This window comes from Otolemur garnettii, unplaced genomic scaffold (assembly GCF_000181295.1).
Source record: "Otolemur garnettii isolate 467f Iridium unplaced genomic scaffold, OtoGar3 scaffold00037, whole genome shotgun sequence".
NCBI lineage: Eukaryota > Metazoa > Chordata > Mammalia > Primates > Galagidae > Otolemur > Otolemur garnettii.
In genome coordinates, this window is record NW_003852432.1 from 8,737,062 (window position 1) to 8,749,796 (window position 12,735).

The window sequence follows — 12,735 nt, forward strand, 5'->3', positions numbered from 1 at the left end:
ACAATCCAATAAAAAGGAGATATACTCCATATTCATGGATAAAAAGACTCAATATTGTCAAGAGGTCAGTTCTTCCAACTTTATTTACACATTTAATTTTTCCTAGTGATATGTCAACAAATTACTTTGTGAACATTGACAAATTAATTCTAACTCTTATCTGGGAAAACAAAGATGCAGAATAGGGCACACAATATTGAAGAAGAATAAAGGCAAAGGATTAATGTCATAGAGAACTTCGAGATTTTCTGTAAAGTTTCAGTACCTTGAAATGTGGCATTGTTTGACAAGTCAATGAAGAGACCAACTGAAATGTAGTAGAAAATCCAGAAACAGATGCACACAAAACAATGAGTTGTTCTTTGACAAAAGAGTGAAGGAATCCAATGGAGAAAGTGTAAGCTTTCCAAATAATGGTGTTGGAGACGGTGAAACACAAAAATAAATCTAGACATCTACTTGACATCTTTCACAAAAACTACATAAAAGTGACCATGGACCTGGATGTAAACTGCTGAACTACCAAACTTCAAGGAGATAACATTGAAGAAAACGTAGGTGGCCTTGGGTTTGGTTATGACTTTTCGTATACAATATCAAAAGTACAATCCACTTAAAAATGATGTGGGCCCTCATTGAAATTAAAAACGCAAGAACATGTTTAAGAATACATATCTGAGACAGAACTTGAATCCAAAATACACAAGAATCTTATTATATAAAATATTCTATCACGAATCAAAATACATTTGAGTAAGTCACATTACATAAGAAGTAGTGTCTATTTTATACAAAATAATAGTTACTTTATTTGCTATGATTTCGTTTCTCATGTAATCTTAAAAATCCTGTGGTTAATGGTATCATCGCTGTCCTTTGAGAAAAGTCACTGAATTTAGGGAAGTAATGAGGAAGGAAAAGGAAGACAATAAGAAAATTGTGGCTCAAATTATTTTATTACATTCAGCCTCGACACTCATGTTTTAAATAGACTCTATTTGTGGTCAACATTATTTGTAATTTTTTTCCCAAAGATCATTCAGTGCTGTGTGATCATCTGAAGTTTTCAGGATCATAGTTAGAGAAAACTAAAGACACTCAATTTGTGTGTGTGTTTTCTGTAAGAGTACCCAGATTTTTTCTTTATTTTTAATTAACAAATTAGAGTTTAAAATACTGCCTATAAAATATTTTCAACTGCTATTTAATTGCTTCAAAAATCATTTCATACGGACACAAAATACAAACATATTTGCAATGGAATATTAAAGAGAGTTAAATTGTTGTTTATTGCTGGAGAGTGAAAAAATAGATCCTATTATTTCAGGCTCCTAGTCTGTGGGGATATAAACTTGGGGCAAAGATATACAATTGACAATAAATTAATCCTGGCTACACGTAGGCGATTTAAGGAGAAAAGCCATAGTCTGTTCGAGTGTTACTATAAAATTTAGAACATCCTGTTTCCTCTAACAGTATATTTCTATCTTGTTGTAGGGCAATAAATATTTCTTCATATAAAAATAGTCATGTTTGAAAATAGGCTAGGGAGAAAATGACTAAAAAAGACATCTGGAAGTTCAGGATTAAGGAATGACAACTTCAACAGTGCAGTCATTAGCAATAGCTCTATGAAATTTTCCTATGCATTCTGTCACGCCACTAAATGGATTCATATAGGCTAGAAAAGATAAACTGATGATGTATTCAGAGCATTCTTGCCAAAATTGGGGGATCAAGTGAGACTTTAATGTATGCACGTTCTCCTACATACTGGGAATACTTTCATAGTGTTTTTCTGTATAGGATTACCAGACGCAGTGTTTCCTAAAACTATCAGGTAAATTTTTATTTAAGTAATTTATGTGTTTACTTATTATCTGAGACTATTTCTGCATACAATTACTACCTTGTCCTTGTAAAAGGACCTTTAAAATACACTATAAAGTGAAGTTGGTAGAAGTTAAAACAAATATAGAAAACAATGGACGGCATAATTTGCAGGTTACTGAGAAATTTGCATATCCTTAATTATGTACTCCAACACCAGAAATGCTACTAAAACTAATAAATGATTAATGAATAAAGATGAATAATGAATAAAGCAATTATTTAACTCTCGATATTCAAGAGAAAGGTGCATTTGTAACATGTGAAAAATCTCAGGAAGAGGAATGAGATCTCAGAAGTTTGGAAGGTAAGAGGCTAAGGAGGCCAAGGAAGTTAGCCTTTTCCCAAAATGAGACAGAGTGACAAGATAAACATGGCATTTCTCATAAGCACTGTGCAAAAAAAGATCTTCATTTCCTATTTTTCTCTAGAATAATAGAGGGTAATTTTAATAAAGTCACATCCACCGACACTAACATTTCTATAAAATGTAATATATACTAGATATTGTTGAAAGCATTAAACTTGGAGTTCCTTCAATCAATGCTCCACCCTGACAGATAGGTCTGTCCTTAAAGGAAGGCACTCAGCTGTTTACCAGAAAGATATATGCATCAAAATATAAACATTAGTATGTTGGTTAGTTCCAGAACTTCAGTTATATTTTAAGTTTTAGAGAAATTTTAAAGTTCAAATAATTTGCAGTAAGAAAAATGGTAAAAGAAACATACTAGCAAGAATACAAAAATGCCTTAACCTTTCACATCACTGAGATTCTTATTAAGAGCTTTAGGTTTCAGTGGGATCTTAAAGCACATTCATACACACACGTACATACATACGCACAAACATAAATACCTTTTTTTTTTTTGAGACAGAGTCTCAGTCTGTCACCCTGGGTAGAGTGTCCTGGCGTCATAGCTCACAGCAGCCTCAAACTCTTGGGCTTAAGTGATGCTCTTGCCTCAGGCTCTCGAGTAGCTGGGACTACAGGTGCCTGCCACAATACCTGGGTATTTTTTTGTTGCAGTTGTCACTGTTCTTTTTTTTCTTTTTTCTTTCTTTTTGCAGATGTGGCTGGGGCTGGATTTGAATCCGTCACCTCCAGCAAATAGGGCCGGTGCCCTACTCCATTGAGCCACAGGCACTGGCCAGTTGTCATTGTTGTTTTAACAGGCCCAGTGGGATCAAACCCGCCAGCCTTGGTGTATGTGGGTGGCGCCCTACTCACTGAGCTACAGGCGTTCTACCCCTAATATAAATATCTTGATAATACAGGTTATAATGCTTCAAGTAGAAGATTATTTCCTTTAAATATGTGCCAATTATTTTCAAGGGAATTTCAAGAGTAATAATTTAATAGATTGTAAGCTGAAATTTATCTTGTGGTATTTAAATATGTATTCCAGTACATAAGTTGAAATTACGCCCTCAAAAGATGGTGTGTCAACAAAGATTTTACATACATATAATCCCATGACAAATATTTTATATATTAAAATAAGGAAATTAAGCAGCTGTCTAGCATATTCAATTGCCTTCCATTAAATGATATTATCACTGTTGAATTAGACCTTGTATGTGAAACAGATGGCAAAAATAAACTGCTTATACCAACACGTATCATGCGCAAAAGGTTAATTGAATTGCCCTGTTACCAATTCAGAAAACAAATAGCAATTCTAGTCTCAAAACATTAGACCTAAGTCAAAGTTCCTTTTTTTTTCTTCTTCCCAACTACTATGGTTTCATTAATTATAATGGTTTTAGTTTATTAAAAACAAAAATATAATGGATTGATTTACTTTAAAAGTTAAGTGTTATTTGACCCCTTAAAGGAGCATGTTATGCTAATGACATTGCAAATGACATTCAGATATGCTTTCATTCACTTAATATGATTAAAAAGCAACCCTTCGGGAACGGTGGTGACTATTTGTTGATCCATTTCATGTGAAATAGCCAATAAATATATTCAGGCCAAAGAAGCTTTCTGAGGTAAATTTTCCCAGGGATATAATTTTGGTGTTGCCTGGTTCTCAGCCCCCAAATATTTGAAACAAATTGGTGAAGAGAGCCAACACCTGGTCACGAAAGTTAACTCTGTAACCAGTGTGCATTTCAGTTGTCACCTTCTTGTATCTTCTTTCTCTTTTAAAAGTTATTTTTTCTCCATATAACTCTCTTATGTATTTTATTTTTGTAATTTTAATTAGTTATACATATGGGACTTGTATAAAAAATTCTCACTGTAGTGTAAGATTTTAAATGAATACATCATTCATGTGTGAGCATGCAGACACATCTGTGTGGTGAAGAAAGATAGTTACACTTGAACTTCATCTGTCCTCTAGCCATTATTTAGAAGGGTCCTAATCAGGCTCATATTTATATCTCCGTTGTCTACTATGGTGACTGACACCTAAAAATTGGTTTTAATTATTTTCAAATAAATGTAATAACATTTAACTTTTCAAGGTGCATCGATTTACAGAAGCTCTTACTAGTAAGGGAAATCATATATGACCATGTTAATTAAACTGATTATTCACAATATTTTTCCCCAAGGTCCATTTTTATATTTTTCAACTGTATACAAAATTATGCAGATATCAGAGAAGAACATTGAACAAGCCATCTAAACTAAAACAGACTACCTTTTTTTTCAGGCATAACACCGTATTCATCAGTCTCCTAATGTTATATCTTCAGTCACTGAACACACCTTTGACTAGGACCTCAAGTATGGATTTGCCAACTACCGTTTAAGTTATGTGGAGGAAAGCGGTGGCTTGTACACTGTTGGTAGGAATGTAGAGTGGTCAGCCAATGGACATGGTATGGAGGACTTTAAAGCTATGAATAGAACTTCCATATAATTGAGCAATCCCTGTTCTGAGTATATACCCAAAGGAAATTAAGTCAGCACTTTTTGAAGATATTTGCACTCCTATGTTCTTGCAGCGTTATTCACAAACGCCAAAATATGGAAGCAACCTGAGTGCTCATCACCACTGTGGTACATGTATACACTGGAGTATTGTTCAGCCTTAAAACAGAGTGAGGTCTTACCATTTGGCACAACGTGGAGAGTCTGGAGGACATTATGCTAAGCGAAGTAAGTGTGGCACACTAAGGAAAATATTACTTGCAATTACTTATATGTAGAATAAAAAAAATAAGAAAACAAAATAATAGCTCCAGAGAATAAAAAGTATTACATATGTAAACATAACTAGAGGCCTAATGTGTATCATGAGGCCTATAGGTAGTAGAATTGTACTTATATGTGATTCATGCTAAATGAATATATTTTTTTAGCTGTTCTTGCCACATAAGCAAAAAAAAACCAAACAAGTGATGATGTGAGATGATGTCATTTGTTTTATGATATTAAGCATTTTATTATCTATTATAGTATTAAATAATATACCCTAAATATACAAATAAAAGTTATTTTTAAGAAAAAAATGTTGATTTGTCTTCTATAATTTGTCCTAAGTTGAACCACACTTTCTTTTTTTTTGTAGATAGAGTCTCACTCTGTGGCCCTTGGTAGAGTGCCATGGCATCACACAGCTCACAGCAACCTCCAACTCCTGGGCTGAATTAAGCGATTCTCTTGTCTCAGCCTCCCGAGTAAGTGGGACTATAGGCACCTGCCACAACACCTGGCTATTTTTTCATTGCAGTTCAGCAGGGGCTGGGTTTGAACCTGCCACCCTCTGTACATGGGGCTGGTGCCCTACTCACTGAGCCACAGGCACCACCCCCACACTTTCTTTTTCCTTTGTATTTTCACTTCCAGCTACCACCATTTTTGCTAACATGTACTGCAGTCTTCCACTCCTAAGCCTTTCCTCACATCATTCATTCTGAGTAGAAAATGCTTTTCCTTTGTACTGACACAGCTTCCATGCATACTGTATGACTTTTAAAATCTCCATCAGAAATGAGACTTACTGTAAGTGAACACGCATCCATTCATCTATGCATCTCTATGTAACTACTCCTGTGGTCATTCTGTGATGCCACCTGATTACAAAGCTAAAAAAAAATCACTCTTGTTCTATAAAATATGACATATTTTTAAGAGAATGTGCATGCTAATATAAAACTGAAAGGCACCACATTTGTTTTCTCATATGAAAAAATATTATTATTTTGATAGATTTTGCAGTAAATTTAACCTAGAGGGCCACTAGTCTTTAGCTTTTCATTAACTTCAGGAATTTCATCACAATAGTATTTCAAATGTGCATTCCCCAAATTATAAGCGGGTAGATACTATTTAATATATGCTGTTCTGAATTATCGGTGGTATAGCAGGGCATATTTTTAGGTAGGCAGTTAGGCAGGAGAACAAAATACAAAGTATACCTGAGAAATCTGTAATCAGAATGATTCCTTTCAATCCATTTCATTACAATAAATATTTGCATATACCTATTATTAAAGAAGCAAATATTTTAAAAAACTGAAAAATTTACACTATATAGGAAGCCTACATTTGGAATATAACCAGTTAGAATATGTTACCATGACAAATTGTTGCACTACACAATTATCTTGGTCTCTGTTTGCTCTTAACTGTAAATTCCTAGAAGTACTTGGTCTCCGTCATTTCAAGGCCAAGGGTATCAGCCATATTTGTATCTTCTCTATCCTCATCTACTTTGATCCTTCAGGGATAATCACTATAGTAAAATACAAACTTTTTTGGCACTCTTATTTCTTGGTTTTAATTAAAGCTTTTTCTTTTCTCTTCTTCACAATCTGATTCACCCGTTTCCCATGTGCCATCTCGTTTGATTTGTGCAGAACTCCATCTCGTCTTCCTCTCCTGTGCCTTCTCTTCCTCTGTCATCAGTTCCAATGGCTTTCATAGAATCCAAGATCGATGACTCGCAAACTAATAAAGCTTTCCGATCACTGCATTTGAATACGTAGAGTTGAGTGTAGGTGTCTCCACTTTGCCATTTAACAAAAATATCAGCATTTATTTGGCCCCGGAACTCCTTTTCCCTCAAACACCATGTCAAAGTTTCATTCGGTCTCATCAACAGAAGTACTTACCCAGGTTTTTATGCACAAATATAATATTGTTGTTTGTTTTCTCACATTTTCCTACTGTTTCCACACTCCCTATGCCAAAGTCAGAATTATGTCAATTCCGTTACTAAAATTTAATTTTTAGAGCTATCTTCTGTGTTCTGTCTATATTGCCACCATTTAAGGGTTGTTACCAGTATTTCTTATTTGCATTAATCAATGACATCTTAACCCATTGTGTTTCCTTTGTTGTTTCTCTCCAACGGAGCATGGTATTAAAGCCAATATAAATTTATTTTTTCTAGGTTCTTCAGTGCCTTCTCAATGCAGCCAGGAAAAAAAATTTAATTCATTACCCTGGGCTACCAATTTTTGAAATGTTTGTCTCTACCCTAGCATTTTTTCTTCCCTTTTATACCAGTTCATCACTTCATGTCTATAAAGAGCTAAATTAAGCATATTTTTATTCAAATATGTCTCCATAGTAAACTACTCTGTATAGTAAGGATAGAGATATCTCCATCCTCAGTTAGAGCAGACTTTCTTTTTTTTTTGAGACAGAGCCTCAAGCTGTCCCCCTGGGTAGAGTGCTGTGTCATCACAGCTCACAGCAACCTCCAACTTCTGGGCTCAAGCGAGTCTCCTGCCTTCACCTCCCAAGTAGCTGGGACCACAGGCACCTGCCACAACGCCCGCCTGGCTATTTTTTGGTTGCAGCCATCATTGTTGTTTGGCGGGCCTGGGCTGGATTTGAACCTGCCAGCTCAGGTGTATGTGGCTGGCGCCTTAGCCACTTGAGCCACAGGCACTGAGCCAGCAGACTTTCAAGGTAATAAATATATTAGGCTCTTTCAGGAAGATGGGGACAGCCCACTTCGCCGGTGCTCCCTACATGATGTTGAGATTTCTAGTATCAATGTCACTGTTCTGTAATACATTCTACTCCATGTACAGGTAAAATCTGATACTCCTCACATTGCCCTGTAGGAACTAGAGCTTAGAGAACAGCCACTAACTGTTACTCTGGCTCCTGTGATTTTTACAATGATGTAATTGTTTTTTCTCTCTGACTCGTGCATCTTTCATCCTCTGATGGTACCTATACAGTTGCAGTAGACTAACCTGTTAGTTTGCAAGTAGGCGAAGGCCACACAGATATTGCCTAGTTTCTGAAGTGACATTTAACATTCTTGTCATAATGTCCACCTTTCAGCTCTCTTCATTCCTCTGCTGATGTTTTTGTACATGTTTTTTCTTCCAACAAGAATGTTATTTTGCTCCCTCTATGTAACCTATTTAACTCTATTTAGGTCTCAATTTCATGTTAATGTTTCAGATAACCCTTGTCTGACAATCCTACCTAAAAATAAGTTATTTTTTTGTTATCTCTATTTCAGCTGATGTTCATACACTATAATTTGCAGGATACCTCTGACATTTTTGTTCTTTCTGTTTTCAGCAACTAAAAAGGGGGGAAAAGGCAGGAAATTGCTTTGAATTCTTTAACACCATATCCCCTAATGTAGTCATTTGGATTCAGACAAGAACCCAATCCTGCATAAGAATGCATAAATTATGGTAAGTGTGTAGTATGGGTTTACCGATTTTATGTCAATTCCGATTGAATTCTAAGTACATATCAGCTATAAACCAAACAAACAATATCTAAGAAAAAAATTATAAAATACATCATCTGGTTGTATTTTATGTAACTTATAAATCTGTCGGCAGACTTCTAAAATGTTAGGAATAAGGAAACTTATTTTCTGCAGTGAGATGTTGAACGAATCCTCTTTTGTTAATTTTACTGGGATGTATTATGGAAGAAAATTTACAGCATCAAGAGTCAAGATTGTCGTGTGCTAATAGAACTACACATATTATTTATGATCCATGTTTTTATTTTTGATTAAAATTAGCTAAGTTAAAACAGCTTGGTAAGGAAGAAACAATGATTGTGCATCTATTTTTGGAGAAGCTCTGAAACCAGTTATGTATGAGTGTATGTATAATTACTTAATGAATGGGTACTAACATAGATATATATTTTATTGATACAACTGTTTTAACACGGAGAGTCTTAATAAAATAATTTTCCTGGAAGTTGACATTCATGCTCTTTTACAGATTTTCACTATATTCCTTCCTATAGCAGAATGCTAGACTAAAACTATTATTAGCTGTTTTCTAAAAAACTTAGAAAGTAAAAAACAAAAACAAACAAAAATCTTCAGTTGGATACTCATTCACCTGTCTCCCCTCAAAGTGAAAATAGCTACAGTTATGGGCTCTGATCTGCCATGGACCCAAAGCTGAAAGGAACTTTTCCTCATGTTGTTCACTTTGTAAAATAATAATTCTTATCCTGGAATAATTTAATTTCTTCTCAAAATAATAAATCTTGTAGAAAATTTATATATTAATCTAGGAAAAGTTTTTTTGATTTCTTTTCTTTTTTTTATTAAATCATAGCTATGTTATTTTATACTTGCTGCTATGTATTTCTCATTGACAATCTAGTTGCCTTAATTATTGAAGTACATTAGTTTATTTATATATCTAGCATTATGAGACCTCTTAATTACTTTGGGTAACATCTTTTTTTATTTAATTTTTTTCCATTATGAAAATGCATGTTTACATTTAAATGTATATTTAAATGCTTAATAAATGTTAGAATAAAAAGTATATAAAATTTATCATACCATTGTAAATGTAAATGTCATATCATTGTATATAGTGCCCTGACAATAATTACAGATTCTTTTTACACATAGATAATTCTTGTGTTTATAGCAAAATTTATTAGAAATCTTTGGAGTTGTTTATTTCTAAGAAAATGTAAAATTATTTGGAAAAGTCTTTTTCTAGTTTTTTCTTAAACTATTATAAAATGTGATTACCTAGTTTTTCTTTCACTTTTTCAGTATAGAAAAATATTTTATCTTGTTTTTAAAAATCTCCTATTTGAAGCTATATCATACTAGGCAAAATTTAATAAACATCATTTAACAAAGTTTTTTTGAGTAAAGGTTTCTAGGAATAAAGTTATTTATGTCAGAATTTTGGTGCTTTAATACCGTGATCTTCCCTGTATAATAGTGTTTTTACTTCTACACAGAGGGCTTAGAAAAATCACATGTAACTAAAAGGTATTAAACATACTGCTATTTCCTCTTGCTAGCTTATCACAGTATTAATATTATAAGTTAATTTAGCTTTATCACATGATCACTATATTATCCAAATGTTCTCTGAGATTTCTTAGAGTGAAAAGAAATTAAATTATGTTAGGGTAGGAAATAATTATTTTACAAGTGAACAATATGAGAAAAAGTTTCCACTTTTGGCATAAATTAAAACTATTAGTCATAGTTAATATTTACATAGGGCTTATTATTAATCAGACATTATAAATATATTCTAAGTTATATTTAACTAAATCTCTGCATGTAGGTGCTATAATTATCTCTACAGAACACATTTGGAGACTAATATTTGCAAAGAGTTTGCATAAACCATCCACAGCCACATGGGTACACATATCTGAGCCTGATTGTCACAGAAGGCCAAACTACGTAGATCTTGCCACAGAAGAAACAGGCTAGCAACACCCAGGCATCATGAGAAAGTGTATTAAATGAATCTTCTAAGTAAATGTCTACCTTTATGGTATCAGAAATGTAGAAAATGGCTAACCTTACTGTTAGGAATATAAATTCAATTGATATTTTAGCAGTTCATCACACATGACCCCAGAGTCTTCCTTTTTCACTTTCTGTGTGGCTATTTAAACATATTCATGTCCTTATGTACGTCAGTTCTCAAACTAGCCCAATTGCACCTATGGCCAAGACTTAGGGAAAAAAACAAACAAAAAACTCTCCATTAGGGAACCAGTTGTCTATTGATTCTCCCTGAAAGTTCTTCCACAATACAATTTCCTGTTTTTTGCCACTGGCTTTATGCATTATTATCATTTTTTTGTATTAAAGACTCATATCAAGGGATTCCATAAAATAATCCAAAAATAGATTTTATTACACGCTTGAGTGTATAAAAGTAAGCCTTGGTGTCCACTGTGGAGCGTAATTGGTGGTCTATTTATTCAGTATCTGGGCACTCCCTCGATTTGTGATACCTATTATCCTGAGAGCAGAGACTTGCCTTCCCCAGGTGAGTACTCTTTGTCTCTTGTTTCACCCTGTTGCTATACTTCCATTCCAATAAATTCCTAGGTGATAGATGGTGCCAATTCTTTCATAAATCTGTCTTACCATGCTTATCATTCTGTAAACAAATTGCCCTGTCTGCTTGATAAAACTGGGAAAATTAAGTGTCTGGTCTTAAACATATTATAGGTACTTGTGTTTAAAAAGTGGTTTTATTGGTTAGGACGTGTTATGTGGTACTAGACTTACCCACTCACCATGAACAAATGAAAAACTGGGCAAAATATGTGAAACAACTCTTTTTTGGTACTGCCCAGATGGTGCAGATCAGTAAGGCTTAATAAAAATGCCATCCAGGTGAGCCTCCTGTTTCAGCCAGCTTTGTATCTAGAACAACTTTATTGACATCAACACAGAGAAGAGAACACTGTACACAAAGGGAAAAGAAAATCACATTTTGTGCTCACTTCGGCAGCACATATACTAAAATTGGAACGATGCAGAGATGATTAGCATGGCCCCTGTGCAAGGATGACATGCAAATTCGTGAAGTGTTCCATATTTTTCATATTAAAAGAATGTTAAAACTGGCAAAAAAAAAAAAAAGAAAAAGAAAATCACATTTTGTTGTGGAGGCAGGTTGGAGTATGGAACTACTAAAGTAGAATTTTTAGGGTGGTATACAAGAAAAGAGTAATCTAGGCAAATAAGATGGTGGCTCCAGAAGTCTGGGGAGAACTTACTTGTAGATCTTTGGTGAAAGGCAGTGTTTAGTAGGTATAAAGTGAGATTCTGAGGGGCCTCGCAGTGGTAGGGTAAGCGATGAATGTTAATAACAATTAATCCAAGTTCATGTTGCAAGATTGATCCAGCCAAAGGCCAAAGCAATGAGACGTCACTGAGGATCTCAGGCTTTTGGTTTATACCCCAGAAGACCTGGTTTTAGGTGTAATACGACAACAACAACAAAAATAAAATAAAATAAAATAAAAAGGAAAGAAAGAAAGATAGAGAAAGAAAGAAAACTTATGTTAACTTAAACCCAAACATGAGAGGATAAAGAGGAACTGTCAGTTTTTTAACTGCTTTCCAGAAAAAAAAAAAAATCCAGCACTCTTTAATAGAAGATGACATAAAGTAGGTTTATTTAAAATGTGTCAGCATACAATAATAAGCACACACATGGGTAGAAAAATGTGACCCATGATCAGTGAAAAAGCAATATGTGTATATGTATCTACATATTAATGGACACACACATACAACACACATTTCCTGAAATGACTTGTACTTAGGAAATAACGGAGAAGGACTTCAAAACAGCGGTGACATGTATCTTAAGGACAGAAAAGGTAAGACAAAATAAGTACTGATATGATTTTAATGATGTTGTAAAAAATACATTGAAGAACTTAAAAGAGAATATAATGAGAAAACAGATGGAAAATCTCAGCAAAGCAGTGGAATCTATAATAAATACAAGTCAGGTCAAACGTACAGAATTAAAAAGTATTTCACTTAATAGGCTTAATGAAGGATCAGACACTCTATTAAAAAGATCAATTTGAAGAAAGATCAATAAAATGATCCAATCTGAAGAACATGAAGAAGCATCCATGTT

General features: G+C 34.0%; 1 non-coding gene across 1 annotated transcript; it reads left to right on the forward strand.

Annotated features, from left to right (window-relative positions):
- Positions 1 to 11,573: 11,573 nt before the first annotated feature.
- Positions 11,574 to 11,680, forward strand: LOC111725329. Its single transcript, XR_002773412.1, has one exon. It is a non-coding gene; the product is annotated as a U6 spliceosomal RNA (small nuclear RNA).
- The last annotated feature ends 1,055 nt before the right edge of the window (positions 11,681 to 12,735 follow it).